This window comes from Geotrypetes seraphini, chromosome 17 (genome assembly GCF_902459505.1).
Source record: "Geotrypetes seraphini chromosome 17, aGeoSer1.1, whole genome shotgun sequence".
Classification (NCBI taxonomy): Eukaryota; Metazoa; Chordata; class Amphibia; order Gymnophiona; family Dermophiidae; genus Geotrypetes; species Geotrypetes seraphini.
The window spans coordinates 43,779,582-43,797,312 of NC_047100.1; the positions used below are offsets into that span (position 1 = coordinate 43,779,582).

At 42.7% G+C, this 17,731-nt stretch overlaps 1 protein-coding gene across 6 annotated transcripts in view; it reads left to right on the forward strand.

The window, feature by feature from the left end:
- The window catches only part of HEMK1 (HemK methyltransferase family member 1), a 99,581-nt gene that overhangs the window by 17,625 nt on the left and 64,225 nt on the right, over nt 1-17,731 (forward strand). The window contains exon 1 of one of the 6 annotated variants that reach the window (XM_033926116.1): nt 38-574. The exons of the other annotated variants lie outside the window; for them this stretch is intronic. The gene's annotated coding sequence lies outside the window, so the exon portion shown is untranslated. Of the gene's footprint in view, nt 1-37; nt 575-17,731 lie in introns of those variants that run through there. 6 annotated transcript variants of the gene reach the window in all.

Genomic DNA, 17,731 nt, shown 5'->3' on the forward strand with positions numbered 1-17,731 from the left:
TCAATGTAAAGCAACAGCAGGATACAATGGCTGAGAAGAACCCCCGATGATAGTCTATCACTGGCTGAAGATGATCTCTAGATCCCAACCGTGGGTGAGAGCTAACAGCCAAAGATTGCAGGTAGAAGGGAGGAGGCAGGTCACAGCTGATCCACCGACCACAAGCGCGCAGCACACAACATTCGTGGGCTCTCCCTCCACAGCCTCTCCGACATCTGACCAGCCAACTCCAGTTCCTGATCCTCCGGCCATTGAAGAAGTCCCCGTCCAGCGTGCAGGAGGAGCATCATCCCCCGTTGCGATCATCCAGGAAGAGCAGTCTGTCCCTGCACTGATTGCCCGCCAATGCCATTCCTCCCACCACACAGGGACGTAACTTGCCAAGCAGGCCCAGATAGACAGGAATTGCGACAGCCCAAAGGGAAGGGAATTGAAGGCCCGAAGCAGACCCCGCTCCAGCAAGAAGATGAAGGACAAGGTCCGAAGCCGGGCAATCAAGAAGCAGAGCCAGAGCCCTCGAAGAGGAGACAAACATCACACTCCCAACAAACCCGCAAGAAGGGCCACGGTACAGGTAAGGCCTCACAACCGTTGAACAGCCAACGGTCAAATTCTAAAAACTTCAGTATTGATGGCAGGAGTCAGTTTCAGAATCAAAAGTAAAATTAGATAAAAGAAAACTATCAAAATAATGCTAATAAAGGAAAAAACTAAATGAAAAGGATAAAAGAAACCAAAATAAAAGTTTAAAAATGAGGGGCAATGTAGCCCAGCATCCTATGTGGACGCCATCTTGGAAAAAAAAATTATGGAGGAAGTGCCAGCCTGAGAGTTTTGTGCATGCTTATGGGGTCAGCACAGACAGAGAGGAGAAACAGTTTCAGTTGCTTCTATTTCTTCATCTGGACATGTGCTGCCATCGGCCTAGAATGAAGAGCCTGTTTTTTTCTTGGGGGGGGTTGTGGTTCACAACACCAGTTGGCTACCCTCTTATTATATAAATGGTCATTTTACAAATAATCTATCATTTTGCAGAAGAGAACTTTTTAAAGTTAAAAGCGATATGTTGCCCAAAAATTGAAGAAAAGGGAGTCACATTTAGCAGATGATATAGAACAGAGTTCTCAAAGTCCCTCTTTGAGGGCCGCAATCCAGTCAGGTTTTCAGGATTTCCCCAATGAATATGCATGAGATCTATGTGCATGCACTGCTTTCAATGCATATTCATTGGGGAAATCCTGAAAACCTGACTGGATTGCGGTCCTCAAGGAGGGACTTTGAGATCCCTGATATAGAAGGATATGCAAAACTGGCCAATATTTAGGTTTCAGTCACATGGTCAAATCCTCTCAAGGAAACTCATCCTTGGGAAGCATATCCATGATCCCATTTTCATGTCTTGAGAGAATAGAGATGGTGAAAACTGAACAGAGATCCTCAGCACCTAGAGGAAGCACTAGGTTTGGGGAGTTCCTGGGTGAAAGAAGGGGAAAGACCATTAACAGGAGGTTATGGGGCCATCCCCTTCCTACATCACAGGACAAAAGAGACAATGAACTGCAAGCTGGGGAAACCCCTCCCTGCATCAGAAGGGGAGGAGAGACAGTGGGCTGGGGGATTTATACCAGTCTATGAATTCTGGTTATTTGAACTCATGGAAGAGAGAAAATCAGCAGAGGGATACCCTTCCTATGTCACAAGAGGAAAATGGCAATGAACAAGTATCTCCACTAAGTTGTTTGGGGTTGTTTGTTTTTTGTTTTTTTTTACAGTTATTTCCCTCTCATTTCCACTTGTAAAGATACAGTACTGAGCAAGTTTGTGAACATTCTAGATTTGCCTATATTTTTCCTTAGAACATGATTAGAACCTAATCTAACCCTAATTCTGCTGCCTCTCAATATCTCTCCTCACTTCTCTCTCCTTATATACCCCCTAGAGAACTCCATTCCTCAGATAAGTCACTCTTAGCATTAGCCTTCTTCTCCACTGTCAGTTCCAAACTTCGTTCCTTTCATCTAGCTGCCCCCTATGCCTGGAATAAATTACCCGAGTTTGTCCGTCAAGCCCCTTCCCTTGTTTAAAAGGAGACTGAAAACCCATCTTTTTTATATAGCTTTCAATCCTTAACCCTACTCCTCTGCCCTACCCAGCCCACTGATTAACCATTCCCCTTAACTGTATCCATGATATTCTGTTTGTCTGTCCTGCCTATTTTGATTGTAAGCTCTTTCGAGCAGGGATTGTTTTCTTACTCTTTGTGACTGTGCAGCGCTGTGTGCATCTGGTAGCGCTATAGAAATAATAGTAGTAGTAGTTGTATACGAGAGAAAGATAGCCATAGTAAAACATTTTTTTTTAACTCAGACAATGATAGATTTTTGATTACCGTATTTTTCGCTCCATAAGACACACTTTTTCCATCTCCAAAAATGGGGTGGAAATAAGGGTGTGTCTTATGGAGCAAATACCCAAACCCCTCCTATTACCTTTTTAAAATTCCGAGGCCCTCCCTCGCTGGACGCGGCTGCCTGGAGCACTGACAGCTGACGCGGCTTCCTCAGAGTCTTCTTCCTTTGCGGGCAGAGCAGCGCACAACGCTGCTGGCCTGGTCCCGTGCCGCTTCCTGCAAGAGTTCTTAATAGAGTTCTCATGGGAAGTGGCGCGAAACCAGGCCGGCAGCCATGTGCGCCGTTCTGCCACAAGGGAAGAAAACTCCGAGGAATCCGTGTCAGCTGTCAGTACTCCAAGCAGCTGCGTCCAGTGAGGGAGGGCCTTGGAATTTTGAAAAGGTAATGGTGGGGGGGAGGGAGGCTGGGAGCTGCCCTGCCTATTTCAAAATAGGTACAGGGGGTGGGGGCCTGCCTGCCTGCCTGGGAGGGGGTAGGCCTTCCTGCCTGGGGAGCTACCTGGGAGGGTGTAGGCCTGCCTGTCTGGGGAGCTACCTGGGAAGGTGTAGGCCTGCCTGCCTGGAGAGCTACCTGGGAGGGGTAGGCCTGCCTGAGGGGGTAGGCCTGGGAGGGGGAGTGCTCCTGCCTGGGAGGGGGGAGGCCTGCCTGCCCTGTCCTGTCCCTACCTGCCTGCCAGCCAGTAGGCCTGCCTGCCATGTCCCAGCCTATCACTAGACCACCAGAGGGGAACAGGGTGCAGAGCTTGACAAGTAGTGTAGGGTTGGGTACAGAGCCTGGCATGGAGAATATGGTTCAGAATTTTTTTTTCTTGTTTTCCTCCTATAAAAGTCGGGTGCGTCTTATGGAGCGAAAAATACGGTATTCAGTTAAAAAATTCAAACAACATAATCTTTCACTCATGCATATTAACTATACATCCACTAACTGTACCTACTAAAGCAGTGGCTCTCAAACCTTATTAGCTCTGGCACACTAAACGGGACAAATGTTTTTTGTGACACATTATAATTGAAATTATAAAATTTCAAAATCAAAAAAATTCAATTTGAGAGTTATTTATTTAAAGTTCTTTAAGCCATATATGGGTAATTGTAACAACGGTAAAACTAAAGTAGATAGAATAGAATTGCTGATGGATGTGCTTGTTTTGGAGTGCAAATTAACTCAAAACGCAGCTCAATAGTTGACAAGTAAACATGCATTTCATCATCAACCATCTGCAGTTGTTCTCTTTTTTTTTTTTTTATTTAATTTCTATCAGAGCTGAAAATCCAAGTTCATAAAGATAAGAAGATCCAAACGGTAACAAAGCCTTGTTGCTCAAGTTAGAATAACTACTACATAAAATATAAAAATAAAATTAATTGCTGTTAAGTTTTCAAGGACCAATCATGTCAAAAAACGATGCTTGTCTGGGCGGTTGTATCCTTACGCAGACAGATGCTCATAACATTGACAAACTCTTCCGTATGCGACATGCATCTCATCTATTCTAGTTTATGCTTATGAAGGAAATTTTTTAAAATAAAGTAAAATTCTGGAATCTCTCGTGGCACACCAGGAATCTCTTCGGGGCACACAGTTTGAGAGACACTGTACTAAAGCAAATAAATGTTTATTATCACTTGTTTAGTCTTCCACATCACCCTGGAGGAATTGCGGCTTATTGTTTCATACAGAACTGTTTTCAAGCCTATGCCATAATATGTCTTTCTTACATGAACAACTTGCTTCATGTCTTGCCACAACATTTCAGTAGGGTTTGGATTGGGTCTTTGATTTAGGTAATCCAAAACACAAAGCCCTTCCTTCTCTTTTAATAGAATGTGAGGAACATTTAGAAGCAAAAAGTTTACAAGCTGACCCTATTGATGGTGAATAAAATAACCACTCTCGTATTGCTCACCATTGGATTTTAACCAGAACAAAAAAATGGAGTTTCAAAGAAATGAAAAAAAAACCACCCCAAGAAAGAACGATATTCAAACAAACTGCAGCTCAAAGTCGGAAAACAAAAACAAAGGAAAGTCTGCAGAAGACGGTGTACAAGGTATGAACAAATAATCTTTATTTTAAAAAATGGGTTAAGTGTAGCATTCAATCCTGGATAAAAGATGATAAATGGTTCTCAAGTGTGAGTTCACAGGACCCGAAAACACTCCTTCCTCTGGGATCATTGAACCATACAACTCAAAATAAGTTAAGCCTTGGAAACTCCTTTCCGGTGGTTGTCCGAGGATTCGCGGCCAGCAAAAGCAAAGAAAGGTCCCGCCATGGGAATGAAGAATACTCAAAAATGTGAATGATTAAGGAAATCTTTATTTATATAAATCGATATGACCCAGTGACCCGCACAGCCAGTGTTTTGGCTCGAATGAGCCTGCATTGGGGATCATGTTGACAATGACACTAAAAACAAAACACAGATATAGGGGTCCACTAGCCGTTTTAGCATCCATAGAATATAATGGCTGCGTTAGCGTCTAGCTTGCACGCCTTAGTAAAAGGACCCCATAATGAGTAAATAAAAACATTAGTTAAAACTAAGAACACCTAATCACCATGAAAGTAAAAAGTTACATTACATTACATTAGGGATTTCTATTCCGCCATTACCGTGCGGTTCAAGGCGGATTACAAATGGTTTGTCCAGAGATTAGAAGTATTTAGGGAGTAGTTTGTACATTTCTTTGAGTTGTTAAGGATTACGTCTGAGTTGTCATGATATTAGAAGTTCATATGTAGTAGTAAAGCATGAAAAATAAAACCTAAAATAAAAATTGCAAGAAGGGTAAAATCATTTGCATGCATTAAAGAAAAAATGTGACTGTGTTGGTAAAAACAAGGAAACGTGACGGCATCATCATGCTAAATCTACATGTGAATAAAGTAATACCGAGATCCATATGAGTTATTAACCCCCACTATGAGCGTCGGGAGCAGCGCAGAGCATTAAGTGCATTGGCCTGTGATAAAAAAAAACAACGCTTTAATAGTTTTGTAAATAGGGGGGGTGAGAATGATCTCAAAATATAAGGAGACCAAACGTCATTCACTTAATAACTCATATATTATAAATCATTATTATTTATTTGCATATAGATTTAGCATGATTATGCCATCATTCCTCATGTTTTTACCAACACTGCCTCATTTTTCTTTTTTATAATGTATGCAAATGATTTTACCCTTTTTTTGAGGTTTTACTTTTTACTCTCATGGTGATTAGGTGTTCTTAATTTTAACTATTATTTTTATTTACTCATTTATGTGTTTTGTTTTTAGTGTCATTGTTGACATGACCCCTGATACAGGCTCATTTGAGCCGAAACACGGGCCACCCTTGGTGCTCTAAGTATGTGCTTATTTTGCTTAAATGGTTAATCCAGGGCTCCTAGAGCTCAGAACTTTATTGTAAAGTTATAAGCACTTGTGGTCCTTTCTAAGGCATTGAACACCTCAGTATCTCAGGGTTTGTTTGTTTGTTTTATCATGTCTGTAATGGGAAACGTGGATGTTGGAATTTAGACCTCCTCTGAAGCAGAACTAAGTGCCAGTATTAGGGGCAGTGTTTTAGTTGCCATGATTCCCATGTCCCACCCCTCTAAATCACACCCTGCCACAATCTGTAGCAATGCATTCCTTTTCAACTTTCAGAAGTCCACACATTCTTCTCTCCCTATTCCCAATGTGTCACAAGTGCAGTAGCAAGTAAGACCAGGTAAGTTTCAGGAAACAACTGAAAACCCAATTGTTCGTTGATGCATTTATGTAATGTGGACTGATTATATGTTGTCATAATTTATCATCATATTGCCCCATTGGGTTAATGAAGGAATGTTGAGAAATATAAGAATTTTTGCTTCTCTGTTTTGCTACATAGATGCCATTTTGTTTGATGTACTTATGGTTTGTCATATTATGTATGTTACTTTTGACTGTAAGCGGTTTATACATTTTTTAAAATAAAAAAGAAGAAAAGCATCCTTCAGTCACAAGCCACATTTAACATAAGGCTTTCATACCTTTCTCCCTGAATGAGGAAATAATGCTCCCTACCTTCTACAGGAAGGCTCATTCAAATGCTTAAGGCCCTTCATACTCTAGAATACTACTTGAAAGGAGCTGCATTATTGAGTAGATTCAACAATTCATTTTGTTTGATCCAAACAGGACAGGTAAGCTAGTAAAAAAAAAAAAAACAACCCTCTAGAAAACTAGTTGGTCTCTTGTATATAATTCTACTACGAACAAGTGGCTAGTCCTCTCAGCTCCTACATCAGTAGCCTGCACATTCTGAGACTCGGGGGCCTCTTCTATCAAATTGCGCTAGCAGTTTTTAGCGCAGAGAGCTGCACTGAATGGCCCGCGCTGCTTCTGGCGCTCATAGGAACTCTGAGTGTCGGGAGCAGCACGGCTCTCTGCGCTAAAAATTGCTAGCGCAGTTTGATAGAAGAGGCCCTCAATTTCTTCTATGCAAAATGTAGTGCTTTCTACTCTACCTCATTTTGGAAGACTTTCCTCCCTCTCCTCTTCCAGTCGCTTAGCCTATCCTCCCTCTACTCAGCCTTTACTCGAATTGTTTGTCACCTTTAACCTTTTTAGGCATAGAGCGACTCACAAATTGCAGATTAGAGTAGAAATCATATCAGATCACAGCTACTGCAGTCATTGCAGCCCTTCTGAAGTCTGTCTTGTTTAATACCATCTGCAAGGCATCTATGTAGTATCGTTGGACCATGCTTCTGTAGAGGATAGTATCTTTGAATAAATAGTGCTAGCCAGTCTATCCTTATCAATTAAATCAAACTTGTTGAGTAGCCATAAGCTTGGGAGTCGCCCACTTGTGCTAAACTCAATTCTTATCGACGGAAAAAGTAATGTATTCCATAGATAGCAGGATCAATAAGGTCCTAACAGGAGCTGAGAATAACACTACACATAGTAAGGGCCGTTTATGCTCAGAACTTTACACTAAAGTTCTAAACTGGGCAATATTTCAATGGACACACACTTGTGTGCATTATTGATCTTGTTTTCTTTGGAAAACACCTGTTAACAGGTGATCAATAATGGAAAGATATTCAGATCCTGATGCAGCAAGGCCACCATGATACTCCAGCACCAAGCTTGACAGTTGAGATGAGGTTTTTAATTTGGAAGGCTTTGTTAGGTTTTGTGTAATGAAAATCATTTTTTGTGTGACTTAAAAGCTCAATTTTTGACTCCTTTATCCAGAGAGCATTGTTATTGAAGTTTTGTGTGCCTTCCAGATGCACTTGAAGCACACCTGAGGTGGGCACTTAAGTTCTTTTTAGAGAGCAGTGATTCTTTCTAGCTGTCTTCCATGAACACCATTTCCATTCACTTTTTCCATGGCGTTTGACTTGAACCCTTATATAAGTTACACAAGTGAGGCCTACAGGCCTTACTCTAAAGATCTGTTTGTGGTTCTTTGTGACTTCATGGATAACTTTTTGGTTTAAGAACATAACATAAGAAGTGCCTCTGCTGGGTCAAACCAGAGGTCCATCGTGCCCAGCAGTCCGCTCGCACGGCGGCCCAACAGGTCCAGGACCTGTATAGTAGTCCTCTATCTATACCCCTCTATCCCCTTTTCCTTCAGAAAACTGTCCAATCCCTTCTTGAACCCTAATACCGTACTCTATGATCTTCACGGGATGACAACTCCTGATAAAGACACTGTAAACTTCAGCATTTTTCATTTGTAGATTAATAAGGAATGTATGGGACCTGAAATATTTTTAACTCATATAATTGAGCATCGACTATTCATTTTTGTAGGTCCTCTAAAAATTTTTTTTGATTTATGTCATGATGAGTTCCACTCACATATAAGCGGTATATCAAATCCAAGGAAAACCAAAGAAACACTGTGGAGAAACGATGTTCCTGATATGGACTTTAGTTAAAAAAATCAACATAGCAATCCACATAAAAACCTTCAAGACCCAGTCAATAAATCCAATCCACTAACATTTATCATCAAATATATTTTATTGAGCACCAAAAGAAAACAACAATCAGAAAATGAGTACATATAACAACAAGGCAGCTCTATAATTCACCCAAAATCCACCAAACCCTCCCCTCCAACCCAACCCTCAGCCCATCCTCCCCCCTTCCACTAACATTTATAAGAACCAACTGAAAAACCTTTGGACCTTTCATCGAGCACAGGATGCCCAAACTTAATCACCCAAGTTTACACTGAAGGGTAGAATACTTGTTACCCAGTTATTTAAGCCAGACTGTTGAGTCGGACTCAGAAGCAATTTTTGGACTGTGGAGTTGGAATTGGTGAAAATGTGCTGACTCCGATTCCTAATAAGAGTTAAATTGTGTGTCATGCAAATAAAATGCTTAAATTTCTTATTTCACAGATAATTTGATTAACCTATTTGTTTCAGGATATGTTTTACTTTTAGAATATGCTTTGATATCAAGTCCTTTGATTACAAAATGTAATTTATTTTATGATATATATTGTTTCCTTGGCATCATAAAATCCCAGTCATTTGCTATTTCACACATTGTTTCTGAAAAGGTCTTATTTTTCTTGCTTTGTATATTATCACTGGGTTTTACTAAAAGGCACTAGAGGTTTTTAGCACTGGCTGGCAAGGTAAATGCTCCGGCGTTCAAAGGGATTCTATGAGCGTCGGAGCATTTACCTCGCTGGCCTGCGCTAAAATCCTCTAGCACTGTTTAGTAAAAGGAGCCCTATTTTCAAGAAAGTAGGATTATGTAATGTATATCTTCATTATTGTATAAGAAAAGACTATTGCAATTAAACAAGGTTATCAAGGTAAGAATTATATCTGGGGTTCACAAATCTTTTTTCTCAGTAGTGTAGATTTGGAAACCTATGGATTAAAAATGCTGGAGACTCGGAGTATATCCTCCTTTCTAAAGAAATCAGAGATGTGCTGAACATTTAGAGGAATTTGTGGGAGATTTATGAATGTAATTGATAGAAGAACACTTATAGGTTTGTACCTGAAGAAAGAGCTGTTAGGATGGGAGGACATAAGAGAAGTGGAAAGACAGTGGTCTAAGCTGAAAGGAGCGATAAAAATGGCTACGGACCTTTATGTGAAGAAAATCAATAAAAACAAGAGAAAAAGGAAGCCGATATGGTTCTCCAACCTAGTGGCTGAGAAAATAAAGGCGAAAGAGTTGGCGTTCATGAAATATAAAAAAACCCAAGAAGAGGAGAGCAGAAAGGACTACAGGGTGAAACTGAAAGAAGCCAAGAGAGAGATACGTTTGGCGAAGGCACAGGCGGAAGAACAAATGGCTAAAAATGTAAAAAAGGGAGATAAAAATTTTTTCAGATATATTAGTGAAAGGAGGAAGATAAAAAATGGAATTGCTAGGCTAAAAGATGCTGGGAACAAATATGTGGAGAGTGATGAGGAGAAAGCAAATGTGCTAAACAAATACTTCTGTTCTGTGTTCACAGAAGAAAATCCTGGAGAAGGACCGAGATTGTCTGGCAAAGTTACACGAGATAATGGAGTAGATTCTGCGCCGTTCACGGAGGAGGGTGTTTATGAGCAACTTGAAAAACTGAAGGTGGACAAAGCGATGGGACCAGACGGGATCCATCCCAGGATACTAAGGGAGCTCAGAGAGGTTCTGGCGAGTCCTATTAAAGACTTGTTCAACAAATCTCTGGAGACGGGAGTGATTCCTGGGGATTGGAGGAGAGCGGTCCCTATTCATAAAAGTGGTCACAGGGATGAAGCAGGAAACTACAGGCCGGTGAGCCTCACTTCAGTTGTTGGAAAAATAATGGAAGTGTTGCTGAAAGAAAGGATAGTGTATTTCCTTGAATCTAATGGGTTACAGGATCCGAGGCAACATGGCTTTACAAAAGGTAAATCGTGCTAAACGAACCTGATTGAATTTTTTGATTGGGTGACCAGAGAGCTGGATCGAGGACATATGCTAGATGTAATTTACTTGGATTTCAGCAAAGCCTTTGATACAGTTCCTCATAGGAGGCTGTTGAACAAACTTGAAGGGCTGAAGTTAGGACCCAAAGTGGTGAACTGGGTCAGAAACTGGCTGTTGGACAGACGCCAGAGGGTGGTGGTTAATGGAAGTCGCTCGAAGGAAGGAAAGGTGACTAGTGGAGTCCCTCAGGGTTCGGTGCTGGGGCCAATCCTGTTCAATATGTATGTAAGTGACATTGCTGAAGGGTTAGAAGGAAAAGTGTGCCTTTTTGCAGATGATACCAAGATTTGTAACAGAGTAGACACCGAAGAGGGAGTGGAAAATATGAAAAAGGATCTGCAAAAGTTAGAGGAATGGTCTAATGCCTGGCAACTAAAATTCAATGCAAAGAAATGCAGAGTAATGCATTTGGGGATTAATAATAGGAAGGAACCGTATATGCTGGGAGGAGAGAAGCTGATATGCACGGACGGGGAGAGGGACCTTGGGGTGATAGTGTCCGAAGATCTAAAGGCGAAAAAACAGTGTGACAAGGCAGTGGCTGCTGCCAGAAGGATTCTGGGCTGTATAAAGAGAGGCGTAGTCAGTAGAAGGAAGAAGGTGTTGATGCCCCTGTACAGGTCATTGGTGAGGCCCCACTTGGAGTATTGTGTTCAGTTTTGGAGACCGTATCTGGCGAAAGATGTAAGAAGACTTGAGGCGGTCCAGAGGAGGGCGACGAAAATGATAGGAGGCTTGCGCCAGAAGACGTATGAGGAGAGACTGGAAGCCCTGAATATGTATACCCTAGAGGAAAGGAGAGACAGGGAGATATGATTCAGACGTTCAAATACTTAAAGGGTATTAACGTAGAACAAAATCTTTTCCAGAGAAAGGAAAATGGTAAAACCAGAGGACATAATTTGAGGTTGAGGGGTGGTAGATTCAGGGGCAATGTTAGGAAATTCTACTTTACGGAGAGGGTTACAGGATCCGAGGCAACATGGCTTTACAAAAGGTAAATCGTGCCAAACGAACCTGATTGAAGTTTTTGATTGGGTGACCAGAGAGCTGGATCGAGGACATATGCTAGATGTAATTTACTTGGATTTCAGCAAAGCCTTTGATACAGTTCCTCATAAGAGGCTGTTGAACAAACTTGAAGGGCTGAAGTTAGGACCCAAAGTGGTGAACTGGGTCAGAAACTGGCTGTCGGACAGACGCCAGAGGGCGGTGGTTAATGGAAGTCGCTCGAAGGAAGGAAAGGTGACTAGTGGAGTCCCTCAGGGTTCGGTGCTGGGGCCAATCCTGTTCAATATGTATGTAAGTGACATTGCTGAAGGGTTAGAAGGAAAAGTGTGCCTTTTTGCAGATGATACCAAGATTTGTAACAGAGTAGACACCGAAGAGGGAGTGGAAAATATGAAAAAGGATCTGCAAAAGTTAGAGGAATGGTCTAATGCCTGGCAACTAAAATTCAATGCAAAGAAATACAGAGTAATGCATTTGGGGATTAATAATAGGAAGGAACCGTATATGCTGGGAGGAGAGAAGCTGATATGCACGGACGGGGAGAGGGACCTTGGGGTGATAGTGTCCGAAGATCTAAAGGCGAAAAAACAGTGTGACAAGGCAGTGGCTGCTGCCAGAAGGATTCTGGGCTATATAAAGAGAGGCGTAGTCAGTAGAAGGAAGAAGGTGTTGATGCCCCTGTACAGGTCATTGGTGAGGCCCCACTTGGAGTATTGTGTTCAGTTTTGGAGACCGTATCTGGCGAAAGACGTAAGAAGACTTGAGGCGGTCCAGAGGAGGGCGACGAAAATGATAGGAGGCTTGCGCCAGAAGACGTATGAGGAGAGACTGGAAGCCCTGAATATGTATACCCTAGAGGAAAGGAGAGACAGGGAAGATATGATTCAGACGTTCAAATACTTAAAGGGTATTAACGTAGAACAAAATCTTTTCCAGAGAAAGGAAAATGGTAAAACCAGAGGACATAATTTGAGGTTGAGGGGTGGTAGATTCAGGGGCAATGTTAGGAAATTCTACTTTACGTGGAGGGTGGTGGATGCCTGGAATGCGCTCCCGAGAGAGGTGGTGGAGATAAAACTGTGACTGAGTTCAAAGAAGCGTGGGATGAACACAGAAGATTTAGAATCAGAAAATAATATTAAAGATTGAACTAGGCCAGTTACTGGGCAGACTTGTACGGTCTGTGTCTGTGCATGGCCGTTTGGAGGAGGATGGGCAGGGGAGGACTTCAATGGCTGGGAGGGTGTAGATGGGCTGGAGTAAGTCTTAACAGAGATTTCGGCAGTTGGAACCCAAGCACAGTACCGGGTAAAGCTTTGGATTCTCGCCCAGAAATAGCTAAGAAGAAAAAAAAAAAAATTTAAATTGAATCAGGTTGGGCAGACTGGATGGACCATTCGGGTCTTTATCTGCCGTCATCTACTTTGTTACTATGTCAGAGTCCTGTCCAGCTGGGGGTATACGCTGGCGACATGATGTTTCAGGTGAAGGATTGTGGGACTGAAGTCTGTCTTGACTGCGGCTCCTCTGCATTTCCTTTTCATACCTGTAATCAGGAGTAGGCCGTCGACTATAACCTCTGTCTGGGCTTTAGTCACCACCATAACCACGATCCAATCTCTCATCTTGGTCTATGCTCTGCCGTGGCTGTGATCTCGCCTGTGCACAGTGCGCAGCGGCCTCTAAGAAGGCGAATAGAATGCTAGGTATTATCAAGAAATGAATTACAACCAGATCGAAAGAGGTCATCCTGCCGTTGTATCGGGTGATGGTGCGCCCGCATCTGGAGTACTGTGTCCAATATTGGTCGCCGAACCTTAAGAAGGATATGGCAATACTCGAAAGGGTTCAGAAAAGAGCGATGCGATTGATAAAAGGTATGGAAAACCTTTCATATGCTGAGAGATTAGAGAAATTGGGGCGGTTTTCCCTGGAAAAGTGGAGACTTAGAGGGGACATGATAGAGACTTACAAGATCATGAAAGGCATAGAGAAAGTGGAGAGGGACAGATTCTCCAAACTTTCAGAAACTAGAAGAACGAGAGGGCATTCGGAAAAATTAAGAGGGGACAGATTCAGAACCAATGCTAGGAAGTTCTTCTTCACCCAACGGGTGGTGGACACCTGGAACGCGCTTCCAGAGGGAGTGATAGGACAGGGTAAGGTATTGGAGTTCAAGAAGGGATTGGACAATTTTCTGAAGGAAAAGGGGATAGAAGGGATAGAGGTCCTGGACCTTATGGGCCGCTGCGTGAGCAGACTGCTGGGCATGATGGACCTCTGCTCTGACCCAGCAGAGGCACTGCTTATGTTCTTATGATGAATAAGGATATAAGAATTGCTGTTCTGGGTCAGATCAAGCATCTACAAACCCAGGACACAAATACCTAGCAGGATCTAAAAATGTAATTAGTTTCCATGTTAGTTTCCCAGCTGTACCTTAATAACAGTTTATGGTCTCTTCTGGAATTTGACCAAACTTTTTTAAATCCCAGCTGTTATGTTATATGTGATCCTATATTGTGCCAAATCCTCACCAGGTGAGTTTGAGGCAAGTTACATTTAAGAAGACTTTTTGTTTTAGTGGTGGTTACAATGTGGCTACAACATGGATTGTGGTGCAGCCAGTTTGCAATCATACTTAAGAACATAAGAATTGCCATACTGAGACGATTAAACAAGTATGGGATCAGTGGTTAATAAAACAAATAATCCATAAGCAACAATCCCACTGAATTTAAAGCAGCTAGTGCTTTTTTATGATAAGGCACTAGCAGCATTAAATTCAGTGAAATTATTGTATATGGATTAATTTTTGTATTTGAGTAAAGTCAGAGAGGGAACATAATGTTCCAACTCAGGAAGTCCATTTCAAATTTGTACTGCAACAAAGTAGAAAGTGCAGTCAAGATTTGGAGGCAGAGGAAAAGGGCATAGTAGAGTGAGGGAAGCTGAGCCATATAGGGTGGGATCCTAAGAATTGCCATACTGGGACAGACCGAAGATCCATCAAGCCCAGTATGTAATTTATTTTTTATTTGGGTGTTTTATTTTACTCTGCATGGATATGCGGAATATAAATTTTTAAAATAAATAAATAAAATATCCTGTTTCCAACAGTGGCCAGCCCAGGTCCCAAGTATCTAGCTAGATCTCAAGTAGTAAAACAGATTTGTTATTGTTTTGATGGATTTATCAAGTGTTGTTTCTGAGACTATGTATGATTTTTCTTGTACACTTGTTGAATGATTAAAAAGAAATAAAGAATTAAAAAAAAAAAAAAAATGCTGCTAATCCTAGGAAAAAGCAGCAGATTTCCCATGGCCCATGGATTTCTCTTAGGAAATTATCTAAACCTTTTTAAAACCCTGCTAATCTTGTGGAGCTCGGGGTCCATTCCCTTTGTAGCTGGCTCGCAGCCCGATTTTTTAAGTGCTTGAGTGCAGGCTGTTTGGCCCCCGTGACAGTCCAGTCTGCCTTTGGTGCATGCTGGCTGCATTTTACTCCTTCCTTGTTGCGTAGATCTGTGGAGGTTGAGGTCTCATACCGACTCTGATCTAACTGGCAGCCCAAAGATTTTGCTGAACAAAACCAAAACAGAACTTCAGGACAATGTACAGGGTGCAGGAATATATACAGCACAACATAAATAAGCATATCCAAAAAACTGGTCCTAATATGCAAATGGACAGGACTCAACATGATCTGTGTTTCGAAGAAACTCCTTCCTCAGGGGTCCCTATGGATGGCACGTGATATATCAGAAAACCAGAATGGATAGATCTCCTTTCTAAATTGCTGCACTGTGGTTCAAATTCCTGCACCCTGTACATTGTCCTGTAGTTCTGTTTTGGTTTTGTTTTGCATTTTCACTGCAGGCTCTGGTGGGTTTTCTTTTTTTTTTTTTTTTTTTTGCTGAGGCAGTGCCTTCACATTCCAGCTCCTGTGACAGCTGAAGCAGGCGAGCACCAGCACAGACAGATTGTGAGGACATGCTGTTGTAGCCTATGGGAAAATCAGGGGGGGAGGGAAGGGTGTCTAAAATTGCATGTGTCAAGCATTTCTAGGGCTGGAGTTAGGGTAACCCACCTCCAAACACCCCTTCCTAGAATTTTTTTGCCTTTTATTTGGTTCTCCTGGCCCATTTTTTATGCGACCACACTGCCGTGGCAGCCATCTCGGATTTACTGATTTTTGTTTAAAAGACTCCGTCTGCCTCAAAACCCTTAGATTTTGCAAAAAAAATCACTTGGTATGAACCCCTCAGGCTGTGATACCCATATATCATGCCAGATTTTGCTGGATGGTCGGCTGAGGAGTGTCCATATGCCAAGGGGGCCTGGAAAGGAAGGGTGGGAGCCTTGGACTTAGCCTCTTCTGATACCTCCAGGGCTGATGGATCACAGATAGCTCTATTGGGAAAAAAATTTCACAGCCTCTGGATAGCGACTAGGAGAAGCGCAAATGCATAGAGACCATGGGTTGTCCTGAAGGGGTCCTTGGGGGCCTTGTAGTCAGGGCTTTATCCCTGATTGTGTAAGTCTAATGTGGATGGCCTACATAAATTGTCAGGGTTCCCAGGCTCCTGCAGAAGGACTGCCAGTGACTGCACAAGGGGGGTTTGTCCACTGCAAATGTGGTGGAAGTTCCCAAATAGATCCAGAAGCCTGGGGAGATTGTGAGTCTGAATCTATACCTTTGCTGTCCCAGAGTCTTAAGCAAGGTGTCTGCTTACTCTGTCTCCACCTATAGAACGCTTTGGATCAGGTAGTAGGTCAGAGCTTTGGCTTGGAAAGCCACTCTAAGCAGGCTTCTCTTTAAACAGGCAGATGCTTTTTGGTAAAGGCAGGGCTGGATGACCTTATGGCCAGTGTGGCAGACTGTTGTCCTAAGACTCTTCCAGACTGCACACTGTGCCCCTAGAGGGTCTAGTTGAGGTACTTTTTGTGCCTCAAGGCGCTTTTACTAGTACTCCAAAGGAACTGGTACCCAGAGAACATAGAATTCTTGGCAGAGGTATAGAAACTCAAGGTATACTCAGTTCTCTGGTCTTCATGCCCCTGCAGCCTCTAAAAAGTCTCAGTGACATTTGATCAGTAGCTGTGCCTCCACAGAGAAGAGAAGGTTAAGGACCTATTGGGAGGCATGGGCGTGGATCAGATTGAACTGCTGGGTGCTGGAGATAAAACAAATTGGATACAAACTCAAATTCAGCTATCCCTTAGTGCAGGGGGTCTCAAAGTCCCTCCTCAAGGACCACAATCCAGTCAGGTTTTCAGGATTTCCCCAATGAATATGCATGAGATCTATGTGCATGCACTGCTTTCATTGTATGCTAATAGAGCTCATGCATATTCATTGGGGAAATCCTGAAAACCTGACTGGATTGCGGCCCACGAGGAGAGACTTTGACATCACAAGTTATCCACTAGGGCAGGGGACTCTTCGGCTAGATGTCCAGAAAAAGGCGGTCAGAGTCGGAGCAACAGTACAAAGGCTCTTAGACATTGGAGTCATATAGCCCATTCTTCCCCCAGAATCAGGTTTGCGTAGATATTCAGTATACTTCATAGCCGAAGAAAGACTCGGATGACTGGAGACCAATCCTGGATCTGAAATCAGTCAATTCAGTGTTAAAAGTGTTGCGGTTCCTCATGGAGACAGGACATTTTAGGGTTGGGGAAGTTATAGTGAGTATAGGTATCTGACAGCAGTGAGGGGGAGTTTAAGAGTTGAAAGCAATTTCATAAAAGTGAGCCTTTAGCTTGGATTTGAACACTGCCAGGGACGGAGCACGACGTATTGATTCAGGTAACCTGTTCCAGGCATACGGCGCCGCAAGAAAGAAGAGAAAGAGTCTGGAGTTGGCAGTGGAAGAGAAGGGTACAGATAAGAGGGGCTTGCCCGATGAGCGGAGATCACAGGAGGAAGCATAGAGGGAGATGAGCAAGGAGAGATATCGGGGGGCTTCAGAGCGAACGGACTTGTAGGTCAGCAAGAGTTTAAAATGTATTTGGAAATGGATGGGGAACCAATGAAGCGACTTGAGGAGAGGTGTAATGTGAGAATAGCGTCTCTCATGGAATATGAGTCGCGCAGCAGCATTTTGAACGGATTGAAGAGGCAAGAGACCCGAGGCACACAGGAGGCCTGAGAGTTGCAGTAGTCTAAGCACAAGGTGACAAGAGCGTGAACAAGGGTTTTGGTCATGTGTTCAGAGAAGAGGATGGATTTTGGTAATGTTATAGAGGAGGAAATGAAAGGATTTGGCAGTCTGTTGGATCTGAGGAGAGAGAGGGGTCAAAGATCACCCAGAGGTTGCGAGC